The 13,970-nt window shown below is 44.5% G+C and overlaps 1 protein-coding gene across 48 annotated transcripts in view; it reads right to left on the bottom strand.

The window, feature by feature from the left end:
• Positions 1 to 13,970, bottom strand: part of ATG10 (autophagy related 10) — a 271,675-nt gene that overhangs the window by 65,831 nt on the left and 191,874 nt on the right. For 6 of the 48 annotated variants that reach the window (XR_016220371.1, XR_016220382.1, XR_016220384.1 and 3 more), the window contains one exon: positions 7,005 to 7,101. The exons of the other annotated variants lie outside the window; for them this stretch is intronic. The gene's annotated coding sequence lies outside the window, so the exon portion shown is untranslated. The remainder of the gene's footprint in view (positions 1 to 7,004; positions 7,102 to 13,970) is intronic. 48 annotated transcript variants of the gene reach the window in all.

Raw genomic sequence — 13,970 nt, 5'->3', positions numbered from 1 at the left:
CCCGGAGTTCCTGGTGTGTGCACAGGTGGGTTATCTCTGTCTAAGGTGCAAGCAAGCTGGGTTGGTGTAGACGCAGGAGCATGGGCGTCACCACTGGCACCCACGGAGACCGGGATCCAGAGCTTCCAGGTTAACCAGCTATACTTTCTGATTCTGAGGATGCTCCACCTGGGTGACACCCAGTGGCCTTTAGGGTCTGTCAGGGTGGACAGCCAGTGTCAAACACTTCCAAGTCACCTTCCTCCTAGGCCCTACTGTTTCTGTTAGAAGCTGCCTCCGTTTGAAAGAAAGACTTCTGCAATATCCAGCATCCAAGGCCATGGATGTAAGAACTGTTTCATTCAAGGACTCAACAAAGCCCCTTTGGTAGGCACAGAGTTCAGCCTGGCCATACTGATCAGTGAAGACCGCAGAGGTTTTCTGTTGCTGTTGCTTTTCCCCAAGAAATATCTTAGAAACAATATGGACTTAAATAATCCTGGTTCAACTATTTCAAAAGATAGACCTGACGCATCTCACATCTGGACACTAAAATCCACTTTAATTCAACAGTCTTCTGAATTTTATCTAGGCAATATGCCCACTAGTTCAGATATTTACAAACACCTTAAAGTAGGAGAACACTTTTGCAAATGAGACACTGTAAGAAATCCCAAGAGAGGAGAATATCAGAGGTGAGGTACTCTGATTGAAGTACGGGGATGGATCCAAAGACCCATCTACTGTACATGGTCTCCTCCAAATATACCCCCATTCTCCCTATGCCCTAACACACAACAGGAATGGCCCTGAGATTCCTACACTCACATGGTGGGGGGGGGGCTTTGCTAAAACCAGTATGAAATTTAAATCAGCTGACACAATGATTTCCTGAGCTAGGTGCACATGAAATGACAATAATGTGACTATAGCATCATATAGAAGACAGACCTATTCTAAGAAGAGAGTTCTCCTATGCTCACACCTATAGGCATAGTCATCTTGATCAATGCACAAAACATTTGGTCAAACGTGCAGAAAGTCATAACTTAATTCCCTTAAATTGAAGTCCAAGGGGAAGAATCCTCCACTTATTCAAGAAAATCATTGATCAGTCAGCCATTCCTGACAAAAGAAATTGATGTCCAACATGCATCTGAAGAAACTGAATAAAATGTTTAAAATTTGGAAAATTTTACTGATTATTTCTCTCTATGAGATGGACTCATCATTTTGCAACATACACTCTTAAATTTGTTCACTCCCTTAACTGGTTACAAGCAGTCTGATTGCATGAAGTCTGGAAGATAGCGGGGGAGGAGGAATGTTTTAGGAACCTTGGATTGAATTTGCAGAGCAACCTTCCAAGGTCTGAGGCACTGACAGTTCTGAATGTCCCCTGTGAGAGGTTCTACACTGGCTTTGCGTGAGCAAGCCTACGTTTGAGGAGGGTGAATGCCGTGTGAGGGTGTGAGGGGCAGCCACTGCAGCCTTGCTTATCAGAGACTGGATAAGGCTTGAACTGGGGTGGGAGAGAAGGCCTGGCAGGAAAAGAGCACACTGATTAGAAGAAGCTGATTAGACATGCATCCCATCAACAAGGAGTTTAGAAAAGTGATGACAAGGTTTATACCATCTCATTCTAGATATATTGTAGGGTCTGTAAGGCTGTGTCTATACCTCAGTGGGAAGCTATAGGTTCAGTCAAGGCCCTGTAACAACGTTGGATTGTAGAATGCAACTGTTAAAGGCAGGACTCAGAGCAAAGCATTGGGGAGGCCCACTGTCACTGAGGCCAGACAGCCTACCTCTGCCATCGTGGTCTTGGGACATTCCACCTGCAATCTGTCAATGCGACTCCATGATAAACAGCACATCTAATTGTCATCCCAACCAAAGGCTTCTCTGGAGGAAGGAATTTCAGAACCAAAAGTTTCAATTTTTCAAGCCTTCTTCTGAATGAGAACTATCTACAAAGCTCTTCATTTAGTTACCTAAATCAGGGTACGAAGGACCCTGTTCTGGCTGCCTCTACTGCAGCTGGCCCCTGAGCCACACTGCGCTGCTGCAGTTCACGGCAGCGAAGTGGGTTCCCAGCCCGTGCCAACACAAAGCTGGTGACACCAGCCTCTCAGAGGTCCCCGGAGACTGGCCACACTGGAGTGCTTCAGACACAGTGTGTTCTGCCAGAGCGGGCAGAGAACCGTGCTCTTGCCTTGCAGCGACTGCACTACAGCAAGGCACAGGAGGCAGGGGAAATGGAACTTCTCTACCTACTTGCTAATCCACCAGAGCTACTAGCGTTCCTAGGACTTGATGTCCCGTCGAGGTTCAGGAGAGCCCTGACTAGGGCTGCAGAACTTGATGCATCTCGGGAAAACATTGCAGAGTTTCCATCTGATTCTCAAAGGGGTTTGTTACCCAAACCTTGACAGATCCACTTGAATACAACATCTTTATATGGATACTGCCGGGAGAATAAGCTTAGCGTCGCAGGAGCAGGACAAACGTAGCGGACGTGGGACGTGGGCTCTCAAGCTCGGCTGTCTGAGCTACAACTCTGACCCTGTTGTTTTGTAGGTGTGTGACCTTCAGAAGGTCATTTAACTTCCTTGCATCTCAGCTTACCCCTCCCTGAAACACAGAGAGCAGTTTGAACCTCATAAGGGTACTCAGAGTCCCAGTGGGACAATTTGTGTGAAGTGCACAGAAGAATGCCCAACTATCCCTAATATCTGCTAATGTTGCAGGAACAACTTCTAGACAGGATAAATTCTACTCGTAAGAGGCTGTAAAACACAGTTGCATTCTACCCTACATTTTAACGTTACTTCCAATCAATTTCATAGTTTTTTTTTTAACTTTTATTTAATGAATATAAATTTCCAAAATACGACATATGGATTACAATGGCTTCCCCCCCATACCGTCCCTCCCACCCACAACCCTCCCCTTTCCCACTCCCTCTCCCCTTCCATTCGCATCAAGATTCATTTTCGATTATCTTAATATACAGAAGATCAGCTTAGTATACATTAAGTAAGGATTTCAACAGTTTGCTCCCACACAGAAACATAAAGTGAAAAATAATAGATGATTTTTTTAAATGATGATGAAATCAGAGCAGACCTATTGTCATGTTTAATCCCAGTGAGAGTCAAGTTGGGAATTGATAATTTCTTTTTCTTTTTCTTTTTTTTACAGAAGGTCAGTTTAGTATGCATTAAGTAAGGATTTCAACAGTTTGCCCCCCCATAGAAACACAAAGTGAAATATATTGTTTGAGTACTCGTTATAGCATTAAATCTCAATGCACAGCACATTAAGGACAGAGATCCTACATGAGGAGTAAGTGCACAGTGACTCCTGTTGTTGACTTTACCAATTGACACTCTTGTCTATGGCATCAGTAATCTCTCTATGCTCCAGTCATGAGTTTCCAAGGCTATGGAAGCCCTCTGAGTTCTCCGACTCTTATCTTGTTTAGACAAGGTCATAGTCAAAGTGGAGGTTCTCTCCTCCCTTCAGAGAAAGGTACCTCCTTCTTTGAAGACCTGTTCTTTCCACTGGGATCTCACTCACAGAGATCTTTTGCCAGAGTGTCTTGGCTTTCCATGCCTGAAATACTCTCATGGGCTTTTCAGCCAGATCCGAATGCCTTTAGGGCTGATTCTGAGGCCAGAGTGCTATTTAGGACATCTGCCATTCTATGAGTCTGCTGAGTATCTCACTTCCCATGTTGGATCACTCTCTCCTTTATTTACTCCATCGGTTAGCGTTAGCAGGTACTAGACTTGTCTATGTGCTCCCTTTGACTCCCAGTCCCTCCACCATGACCAACTGTGAACTGAAATTGATCACCTGGAACAGTGAGATGGCATTGGTACATGCCACCTCGATGGGATTGAATTGGAATCCCCTGGTATGCTTCCAACTCCACCACTTGGGGCAAGTCAGCCTGAGCATGTCCCAAATTATACATCTCTTCCCTCTCCCATTCCCACTCCCATGTTCAACAGGGATCACATTTCAGTTAATTTTCAACACTTAAGAATAACTGTGCATCAATTACAGAACTAAACCAGTCATATTAAGTAGAACAGATAAAAAAACTACTAAGAGGGATGATGTATTAAGTTGTTCATTAACAGTCAGGGCTATGCTGATCAAGCCACCGTTTCCCATAGTGTCCACCTCACTCCAACAGGTTTCCCTCTTGGTGTTCAGTCAGTCGTCACCGATCAGGGAGAACATATGGTATTTGTCCCTTTGGGACTGGCTTATTTCACTCAGCATGATGTGTTCCAGATTCCTCCATTTTGTTGCAAATGACTGGATTTCGTTGTTTCTTACTGCGGTATAGTATTCTAAAGAGTACATATCCCATAATTTCTTTATCCAGTCTATCGTTGATGGGCATTTAGGTTGGTTCCAGGTCTTAGCTATTGTGAATTGAGCTGCAATAAACATTAGGCTGCAGACCGCTTTTTTGTTTGCCAATTTAAATTCCTTTGGGTAAATTCCAAGGAGTGGGATGGCTGGGTCGAATGGTAGGGTTATCTTCAGGTTTCTGAGGAATCTCCAGACTGACTTCCATAGTGGCTTGACCAGTTTGCATTCCCACCAACAGTGGGTTAGTGTCTGACAATAAAGCATCCACCTTTATGGTAACGATCTGGTTCTGTTTAGAGTAAATTAATCTAGTGGCCAATTCCCGCCAGGAGGAGCAACTCAAACCTGTCATTTCCAGGGACTTGCTTCAGGACCCAAATGGCTATTTTAAAGGTATTCAAAAGCTAATGCTCTAACTGGAGGTGGGGGTTTATTCAAGTGACCTCATCCTGACGAGTCTATTCACACACAGCTTACTCACATATTCTTATCATCAAGAGGATGACTGATAGCTCACAAACATCTTACAATCTAACACCCCGTCTTCCATGCTTAAAGGCGTCCATGAAGCCATGCTCAATCATTTGTGCAAATCTAATGAATTTTACAAAGAAAACCCCCCTCTCCTGCTGGCAGGCACTCCTGCAGACTGCCTCTGCACAGCAGAAAGACCAGACTCGGAAAACTATGAGTCAGAACCTCTGATTCTGACACAAGGTCAACTGTCCCAGTGTCTCAAACGCATGTGTCAACCAACAGCAAGCAAAACCTGCACTGCAGCTATCCATCAATAATTTCAGGGGAAAACTGTTTGTTTGCATGTGACTCCAATCAGAAATCTGGCTGACATAGGGTTGCCACACAGTAAGGAGACTGAAGAGGACCCCTATCAATCAGCATGTAGGGGCATGGGAGGAAGCAGCATCCTCTTTCTGAGATTAACAAGGCAATATACAACAAACCTTTGAAAACGGAATACTGTTTTCACCATTTCACTTACAAGAATGTATCGCAAAGAATCTGAGAATTGCATAAACTAGAATGAGAGAGAGAGAGAGCCCATCTACTGATTCGCTCCCCAAATGCCTGCAACAGCCAGAGGGCTGAAACCAGGAGCAGGAACTCAGTGACTTGAACCACGACTGCTGCCTCCCAGGGTCTGCATTAGCAGGAAGCTGGGGTCAGGAACACAGCTAAGTCACAACCTCAGGCACTACAATGTGGGATGTCAACATCCTAACTGACATTTTGTGTGTGTGTGTGAAGATTTTAAAAATTTAATTTGCAACTCAGAGAGAGGGAGAGAGAGGGTGAGAAAGAGATCTTCCATCCACTTCCCAGATGGCCGGAACAGCCAGGGCTAGACCAAACCAAAGCCGGAAGTCAGGAGCTTCATTCAAGTCTCCCACAGGGGTGGCTGGGGCCCACACACTTGAGCTGTCTTCCACTGCTCTTTCCAGCCAATTAGCAGGCAGCTGTATTGTAAGTGGAGCTGCCGGGACTTGAACCAACATCCATATGGGATGTCAGTGTCACAGGCAGTGCCTTTACCTGCCATACCACGACGCCAGCACCTAACTTGCATCTTAACTGCTATGCTGAGTGCCTGTTATAACATATTACTTTATCAATCAGCAAAACATAATGGCTATTAAATTTTTTAAGTCCATGTGATGCCATTTTTCTTCAGTACAGTTCAAGATGACTTACTGAGGTGCAAGCATCCACCATCACACAGACTCTCCAAGCACTTTCTTTGTGTCTTACCAACAGGCACACGCAAGTGCATTGGAAGACGGGAGGCCAAACAAGTAAGTGAAATAGACAAGGGATGAGGCAACAGGGAAGGGAGGCATCGTTGAGGAACCGTGGGGCACACACCCAGTCCTAAGACATCAAATCTGAAACATTTCAGAGCTCCTATAATACTTCTGCAGGCTGAATGTGACCAGCAAGGAGGGCCCATTCCAGGGTCGCCCCTACAGAGTGCATCGCTGTAGCTCTCTCACACAGCTGCACCCTGCCGCTGTACTCTTTGGCACACAGAGGACAACACCATCTCTCGCAAGGACAAGGGAACAGCCCCCTCCTCATCTAGTGTCAGCGTAAATAGTAGCTGTAAAAGAGACCACTATTTTTCTTGTATTTGTAAAATGATCTGCCTAGAATTTAGTATAGGGATGTTTCAACAAGTTCATAGAAAATAGAATTACAAGATAAGAATTTTTTGGTTCAACAACACCTAGAACTGTGCAGTTTTTCATAATACATGCTTTCCGTGAACTTTCTGAAGATCCTGGGTACAAGAAAATATTTGTTCCACCCCGGAAAAAAAAAAAAAAACCTCTTTTGCTTCATCCCACAGGGCAGAAACAATGTATTTAATGGCTTTAAATTTTATTTGTTGCTCTAGAAAGACTAGAAACTTCCCTAGATATTCTTCTCCCCTCCATCATTTAGTTCTTATTCACATGTTTTGATGGTTATGGTGTAGGTTGGCATTATTATTATAGTACAGTGAAATGTTGTTGAAATTCAGGTTGGACAGGGGAACGGAGACTTGAATTAACACGCGGAAAAAAGAATATCAGCGAACAACAGAACAATGGCAATGACTCACGCAGGCACCTGACCTGTTTTGGCAGTAGCTCCATTTATTGGCCAACTTTTGTACTAATACACGATTTCAGGAATAATATGGGAAATGTAGCAGCCAGCATGAAAAAGAACCTAGAAAAACCACAGGGAGAAAAAGAAGCTGGAGAGGGTAGGAAGTATAACACGAAAAACTTAAAATAATTGCAAGGCAGAATATGTATGTATAGCAACCATTTATTAAAAATAAGACAAAGCAGAGAGCAGCACACAGCCTGCCCTGGGGACTCACAGTGGCCCGGGTCAGTATGCCGCACAGCCTGGGTCCCACCTGGCCTTCGACCTGCTTGCCAGCCAGCCACACCCCTGGGGGGCCTCACCTACCTCTGGCTGCTGTTTTACCTGCAGTTCGCCTCTCTCTCAGAAACTGGAAAGGAGACCATAAATATAGCTCAAACTTGAAGTTTGAGAACTAAGATGTTTATTAAAAATTAAAAATTGATGGTAGGTAATTATCAAAATGAAATGTGCTAAGATGAGTAATATTAAAATTAATTATTAAATATTCAAAATCCTACTTTATTTTTATATTTATAAGCTGCTCCTTTCTTAGGAATAGAAGTTCCAAAGAACAATGAAATGAGGTAAAATTCTTTAAAGGAGACCCGTGAATAAATTCCAGGCATGCGCTGAGTCAAAAGAGTAACACTGATGGAAAAGGCTCAACCTTTTGACAAGGAACGCTGTCCAGTCTCTCGGTTTTTTTTTTTTTTTTTTTAATTTGCATGCATTTCATAAATACAACTTTAGGAACATAGTGATTCTTACCACCATACCAGACCTCCCACCCACACTCCCAGCCCTCTTCTGTTCCCAGTCTTGTTTCTTACTATGATCTACTTTCATTTAACTTTATACACAGAAAATTAAATTATATACTGAAATAAACTTCAAGTTAAAGAAGTAAAACTCAAATATGCCAGTATAGTCTGGTTATTTATAAGGAGCACATTCTGTTGAACTGTGTGCTAAGAACTCTCATTAAAAGGTATGGCAGGGGGCCGGCACCATGCTCACTAGGCTAATCCTCTGCCTGCGGTGCCGGCACACGAGGTTCTAGTCCCAGTTGGGGTGCCGGCTCCCCAGGTTCTAGTGCCAGTTGCTCCTCTTCCAGTCCAGCTCTCTGCTGTGGCCCGGGAGTGCAGTGGAGGATGGCCCAAGTGCTTGGGCCCTGCACCCGCATGGGAGACCAGGAGGAAGCACCTGGCTCCTGGCTTCGGATTGGTGCAGCACCAGCCACAGTGGTCATTTGGGGGGTGAACCAATGGAAGGAAGACCTTTCTCTCTGTCTCCCTCTCACTGTCTAACTCTGCCTGTCAAAAATAAAAAATTAAAAAACAAAAAGGTGTGGCAGAAACAGTGTTGTGGTGCAGCAGGGTAAGCCACTGCCTTCAGTGCTGGCATCCCATATGGGCATCAGTTCATGCCCTGGCTGCTCCACTTCTGATCTAGCTCCCTGCTAACAGCCTGGGAAAGCAGCAGAGGATAGCCCAAGGGCTTGGGCCCCTGTCACCCACATAGTAGTACCTCATGAAGTTCCAGGATCCTAGGTTTGGTCTGGCTCAACCCTGGCCATTGTGGTCATCTGGGGAGTGAACCAGCAGATGGAAGATCTCTGTCTCTCTGTCTCTGTCTCTTTCTCTCTGACTCTCCCGTTCCCTCTGTAACTCTGACTTTCAAATAAATAAATAAATCCTTTTTTTAAAAAAAAGCATAAGGGAGCTTGGGGTGTAGCGGGTTAAGCACTTGGGATGACTACAGCCCACAGCAGAGTGCCTAGGGTTCAATGCTGCCTTCGCTTTTGATCCAGTTCCTGCTAATGCATCTTGGAAAGCAGCAGATGATGGCTCAAGCACTGCATCCCTGCCACCAGCATGGAAGACCCAATGGAGTACAAAAATTACTAGAAATTAATTTAACAAGATAGGAGTCAAATAATAAATCTTTCCGTCCTTTTACTTAGATTAATCTGAACACTTACTTAGCAATTAGCCATCAGAAAACTTGAGACGGTAAAAAATGGATGAGAAAGTAATGCTGCCCAAATGCCTAGAGTATTCCAGTCTTAAGACTGTCTACATGCTCTGGTATACAGCCCAACAAATTTGAGAAATATAGACCACTCAGCCAAAAACAGTGAGAAAGAAGTTTCATATATTTCTTGATGTAAAGAGAGTGTGACGAACAAACAAAATTCATAAAAATGTGGTTTTCCCCCAAACAAGAAAAGCAAAATGGAGCAGGCACTTCAGAATGGAGAAACAAATACAGAAAGTGTGTGGTACCCAGAGCACCCGCACTCAACAAATGAAAGTACAGACTGACAATCTAAAAATAAAGACTTGGAGGTGACAGTCACTGCCACCCTCCGATGCCCGAGTGAGTGGGGATGAAGCAGGACAGCACGTTTCCGCTTCCTAAGACAAGAAAGTGCAGTAGAACCTGATGCCATTTGCACACTGAAGGCTTCTACCAAAAGCCTGCATGATGGAGACATTTACTGTGCTGCCATAATCGTGCCTCCTCAAGTGACTTATTAACGGCCAGAATTAACACCCACAGACTCAGATCCAACAAATTAGCGGCGAATTACAGTGAAAACAAGCACATGATGCCTGCAGTCCCATTCAAACGAGCTCCACCACGACGGAGCTGGCCGGGAGCTGGCAATGACTGTGCGGTGGCAGCAGCCGCCGCCATCCATAAAGCCTTCTTAATTTCCTTGTCATTTAAGAATTAAGCCACTTCCAGGCCATGCGGATCTTTCCAGGTGCACTAAATTGATGTCATTATGAGCCATCAGGAAATACCCACGGAGACCTACGCCAACACTGGGAAGTTTTGTTAAACAGCTGTGTGTTTTAATTGATTTGTATTATTTAAAATAGGAACCGTTGAAAGTCAGTTATCGGATGTTGTGTGAAAGGGATGCCTAAAGACTCCAGGGAGACTGGGCTCAAAAGCAAGCCAATCACTGGGACTTCACTGGAGCACTTAAGATTATTACTAGAGGAAGCACAATTAAATCATCAGTTTAGCAGCCATCATTATAAATCACCAGGCAACCTATCAAGCCTCATTATCCACGAATCCTTCCCCAGTGGCTTCCTGAACATCACTGCGAGCAGAAAGCTACCTGTTCACCAAAAGGTACCTAAAGAGTTTTGCTTTCTGTTATTTTTTTTTTTTCCGTATCTGGAGAAACGTATCACGGAAGGAAGATAAAATTCACTGAAATTAATGAATGTATTTGTTCATGTTTTAGGCATGGCAAAGTCTTCAAAATGAAATTGGTGGTATTTGGGATATGCAAAATGTGGACTGCACAGGCACCTCCTCTCCCACTGCCTACCAACACTGAGCCTGATTCTCTCAGGACTTGCACAATGGGACCTCAAGAGGAAAACAACCAGGGCAACCCTATTCCTTTACTTGTACCCCCTTTCCCCAGGCATATGGAAATCAGAAAAAAAAAAGTCTTGGTTTCCAAATTAAAAGCACACAGTTCAGTTCAGGTGTTAAATAGAATACATTTAAAAGCAGATGAGACACAGGCCGGGTTTTGCACAAAACTGTCCCCCCTCAGAGCTGGAAGGAAAGCAGGGGCTTGCAGAGAAGACAATGGGGAAAAGGGTATCCCACCTGTGTGTACGCACACACGTGCACACAATGACACCACACAGCAGAGAGGATGTGGGTCTAACACAAGGCTTTCAGAGTTGCCAGGTCTCAAAGGAAAAGCCCCTCCCGTCCCCAACAAGCTGACTGGATCAAGACTTGGCTGGGCATGAACACTGGAGACACCTGCCTGGGCGTCTGCAGTCTGCTGTGACAGCAGGAAACAATGGGGGCAGTAGCAGACACCGGAGGCACGGTGCCTAGGTCCACTATTGCTTTAGGAACCCATGAACATGTTGCTGCTTCTTTTTTTTTAAAGATTTATTTATTTATTTGAAAGTCAGAGTTACACATAGAGAGAAGGAGAGGCAGAGAGAGGTCTTCCATCTGCTGGTTCACTCACCAATTGGTTGCAACGGCCAGAGTTGTGCTGATCCAAAGCCAAGAGCCAGGAGCTTCCTATGGGTCTTCCCACTGGGGTACAGGGGCCCAAGGACTTGGGCCATCCTCCACTGCTTTCCCAGGCCATAGCAGAGAGCTGGACAGGAAGTGGAGCAGCTGGGACTAGAACCGGCGCCCATGTGGGATGCCAGCACTGCAGGCATCCCGCTATGCCACAGCACCAGCCCCATGAACATGTTTCAGTTGGTTTTAAAAATAAAAACCATACACTTTTAGGACAAAGAATGTATTTTTTAAGAGTTATTTATTTACTAGAGGGCAGAGTGACAGAGGTGGGGAGAGAAAGACAAAGGAGGAGAGAGAGAAAGAGAATCTTACCCACTGGTTCACTCCCCAAATGCCGGCCACAGTCAGGTCTCGGCCAGGTCTCGGCCAGGCTGACACCACAAGCCAGGAACTCCACCCTGGACTCCCACCTGAGTGGCAGTGGCTCAAGCACCTGGGCCATCTTCGGCTGCCTCCCAAGGAGCATTAACAAGAGAAGTGAAACACCTAGGACTTGAACCAGAAGGATGCTGATGTCACAAGTGGTTGTTTAACTTGCTGAACCAGAGTGACAGCCCCAAAGAAAATATTTTAACAGGATATAAATGTAGTCATCTTTATAACAATGCAGTTATGAAATACAATTTTTCATACTCTTATGGGAAGGCAGCATTGTGGCTCAGTGGGTTAAGTTGTCTCCTGCAACCCCAGCATCCCATGCGGGCGCCGGTTTGTGTCCGCCTGCTCCACTTCTGATCCAGCTCCCTGCTAATGCACCTGGGGAAGGAGCAGAAGATGGTCCAAGTGTTTGATCCCTGCCACCCACGTGGGAGAGCAGGATGAAGCTCTGGGATCCTGGCTTCAGCCTGGCCCAGGCCTGGCTATTGTGGCCCTTTGGGGAGTGAACCAGCAGATGGAAGATCTCTCTCTCTCTCTAACTATCCATTTCAAATAATTATATAAATCTTTTCAAAAACAATTTTTATGGTGGAAACAGCCCATGAAGGCAAATGCTAAGACCCGTGAGAGTCAGGATATAGTGCTGGAATTCAGAAGTTTGAGGAGAAAGAACAAGAGCAAGACGGAGAGCAAGCATGCATACAGCTGAAACAGAGACTTGGGTAGATGCACTCAGATCAGGAGTTCAGTAGTAACCCAGGGTAAAAGGGGAGTTGGGTCAGACCCTAAATTTGACCCATTTTATGATTAGACTGAGAAAATCCCTGAAGAAAATGTGTTTGCCTGGAAAATGACCATTATTAATTACAAAATATATTTACTGCTTATTACACATTAGACAAAGTATTTGACATGTTTTGACTCACTTATTCTCCCCCACTGACTCTGTGTAGATGCTACCATTATCTCTAATTAAGTTAATTAAGACAGAGACCTTTGCAACATGCCCAAGGTCATGCAGCTGGTCACTGGAGGTGCTCAAAGTCACATACACTCTCTCTCTGACCACAGCACCTGGATAAAGACTCTACCATTTCCCAAAGGAACCAGCCAGGCACGGTCTGTGGCGGACTCCACGTCTGGGCAGGAACTGTCACCGCTGAGTGTGCACCTTGTCATTCCAGGGAGCAAGGAGGCCACTGAAGCTACATGGGTTGTGTTACAATGACTCGGGGGCCAACTCACAGAGATTTTAACTAGCAGAGACGAGGTAAACCGAACTTCCGTAAAGTTAATCATCACAATGAACTGAAGTGCCCAAAAGGTTTATATCCACAAGTTCCTAAAGGTACACACACACAAAAGAAAACATTCCTGGTCACCTTTGGAAGATGCTAAAAAGCATCTCATTATCTTGAAAGCTAGAGTGGGAAGGGAAAGATTCACACGTTATCCTGCCTTTGCTGTGGGACGCCTGCCTCACGTACCTAAGCTGGGGAGAGAAACTTCACCTCTATAGAATTTTAACTAACACAAAACATGATAGAATTAGCGAACTATAGAAATGATCCTGGAAAGTACAGTCTTCATATGACAGAATTAGAAAAGTACCATTTTGGAACCGCTAATGATTTAATGGGTCTAGACAATAATCAAGAATCAAGAATCAAGAATCATGAATATGACACGGTGGCAAAAAACGACCTAAATGAAAGATCCTGGTGAACAAGACCCCAGCAGAAGGAACAGGCCATCAAGGAGGGAGGCGCCTTTCTCTGAAGGGAGGAAGGAACCTCCACTGTGATATGACCTTGACTAAACAAGTTCAGAGTCGGTGAACTCAAGGGGCTTCCATAGCCTAGACAGCTCATAGCAAGAGTCTCAGGTGATTGCTGACGTCATAAATAAGAGTGCCAATTGTTAAATCAACAACGGGAGTCACTGGGTACATGCTCCCCACGTAGGATCTCTGTCCTTAATGTGTTTTACTATGAAACTTAAAAACAACACTACTAGTCGAACAATGCCCTATACCTTGTGCGGTTGTGTGAGTGCAGCCTGTTGAAATCCTTGCTTAGTATATACTAAGTTGATCTTCAGTATATGAAGGTAATTGAAAATGAAACTCAATGAAGGGCGGGATGGGAGAGGGAGTGGGAGAGGGGAGGGCCGCAGGAGGGAGGGAGGTTGGTGGGGGCTACAACAATACAAAAGTTGCACTTTGTAAATTCACATTTAATAAATAAATAAATAAATAAATAAATCATGAATGACCAATAACATCACAAAAAGAGATAACTAGACATTATGTGCTTACCCAGAAAGACCTATGATGTATTCCTGTAAAAAAATCAAACATAGATTTGATCCAGTTTCAAGATCTAACTATCAGTTTATAAAAATTACAAGGAAGAAGGTACCAGAAAGATACAATTAGAAAAAAAAAAAACAATTATTAAGACTTCAAAATAACTACAGAC

This window comes from Oryctolagus cuniculus, chromosome 14 (genome assembly GCF_051225735.1).
Source record: "Oryctolagus cuniculus isolate XC-2025 breed Fujian yellow rabbit chromosome 14, ASM5122573v1, whole genome shotgun sequence".
Lineage (NCBI taxonomy): Eukaryota > Metazoa > Chordata > Mammalia > Lagomorpha > Leporidae > Oryctolagus > Oryctolagus cuniculus.
Note: the sequence above shows the minus strand (reverse complement) of the source record. Positions and strands in the feature narration are given on the sequence as shown.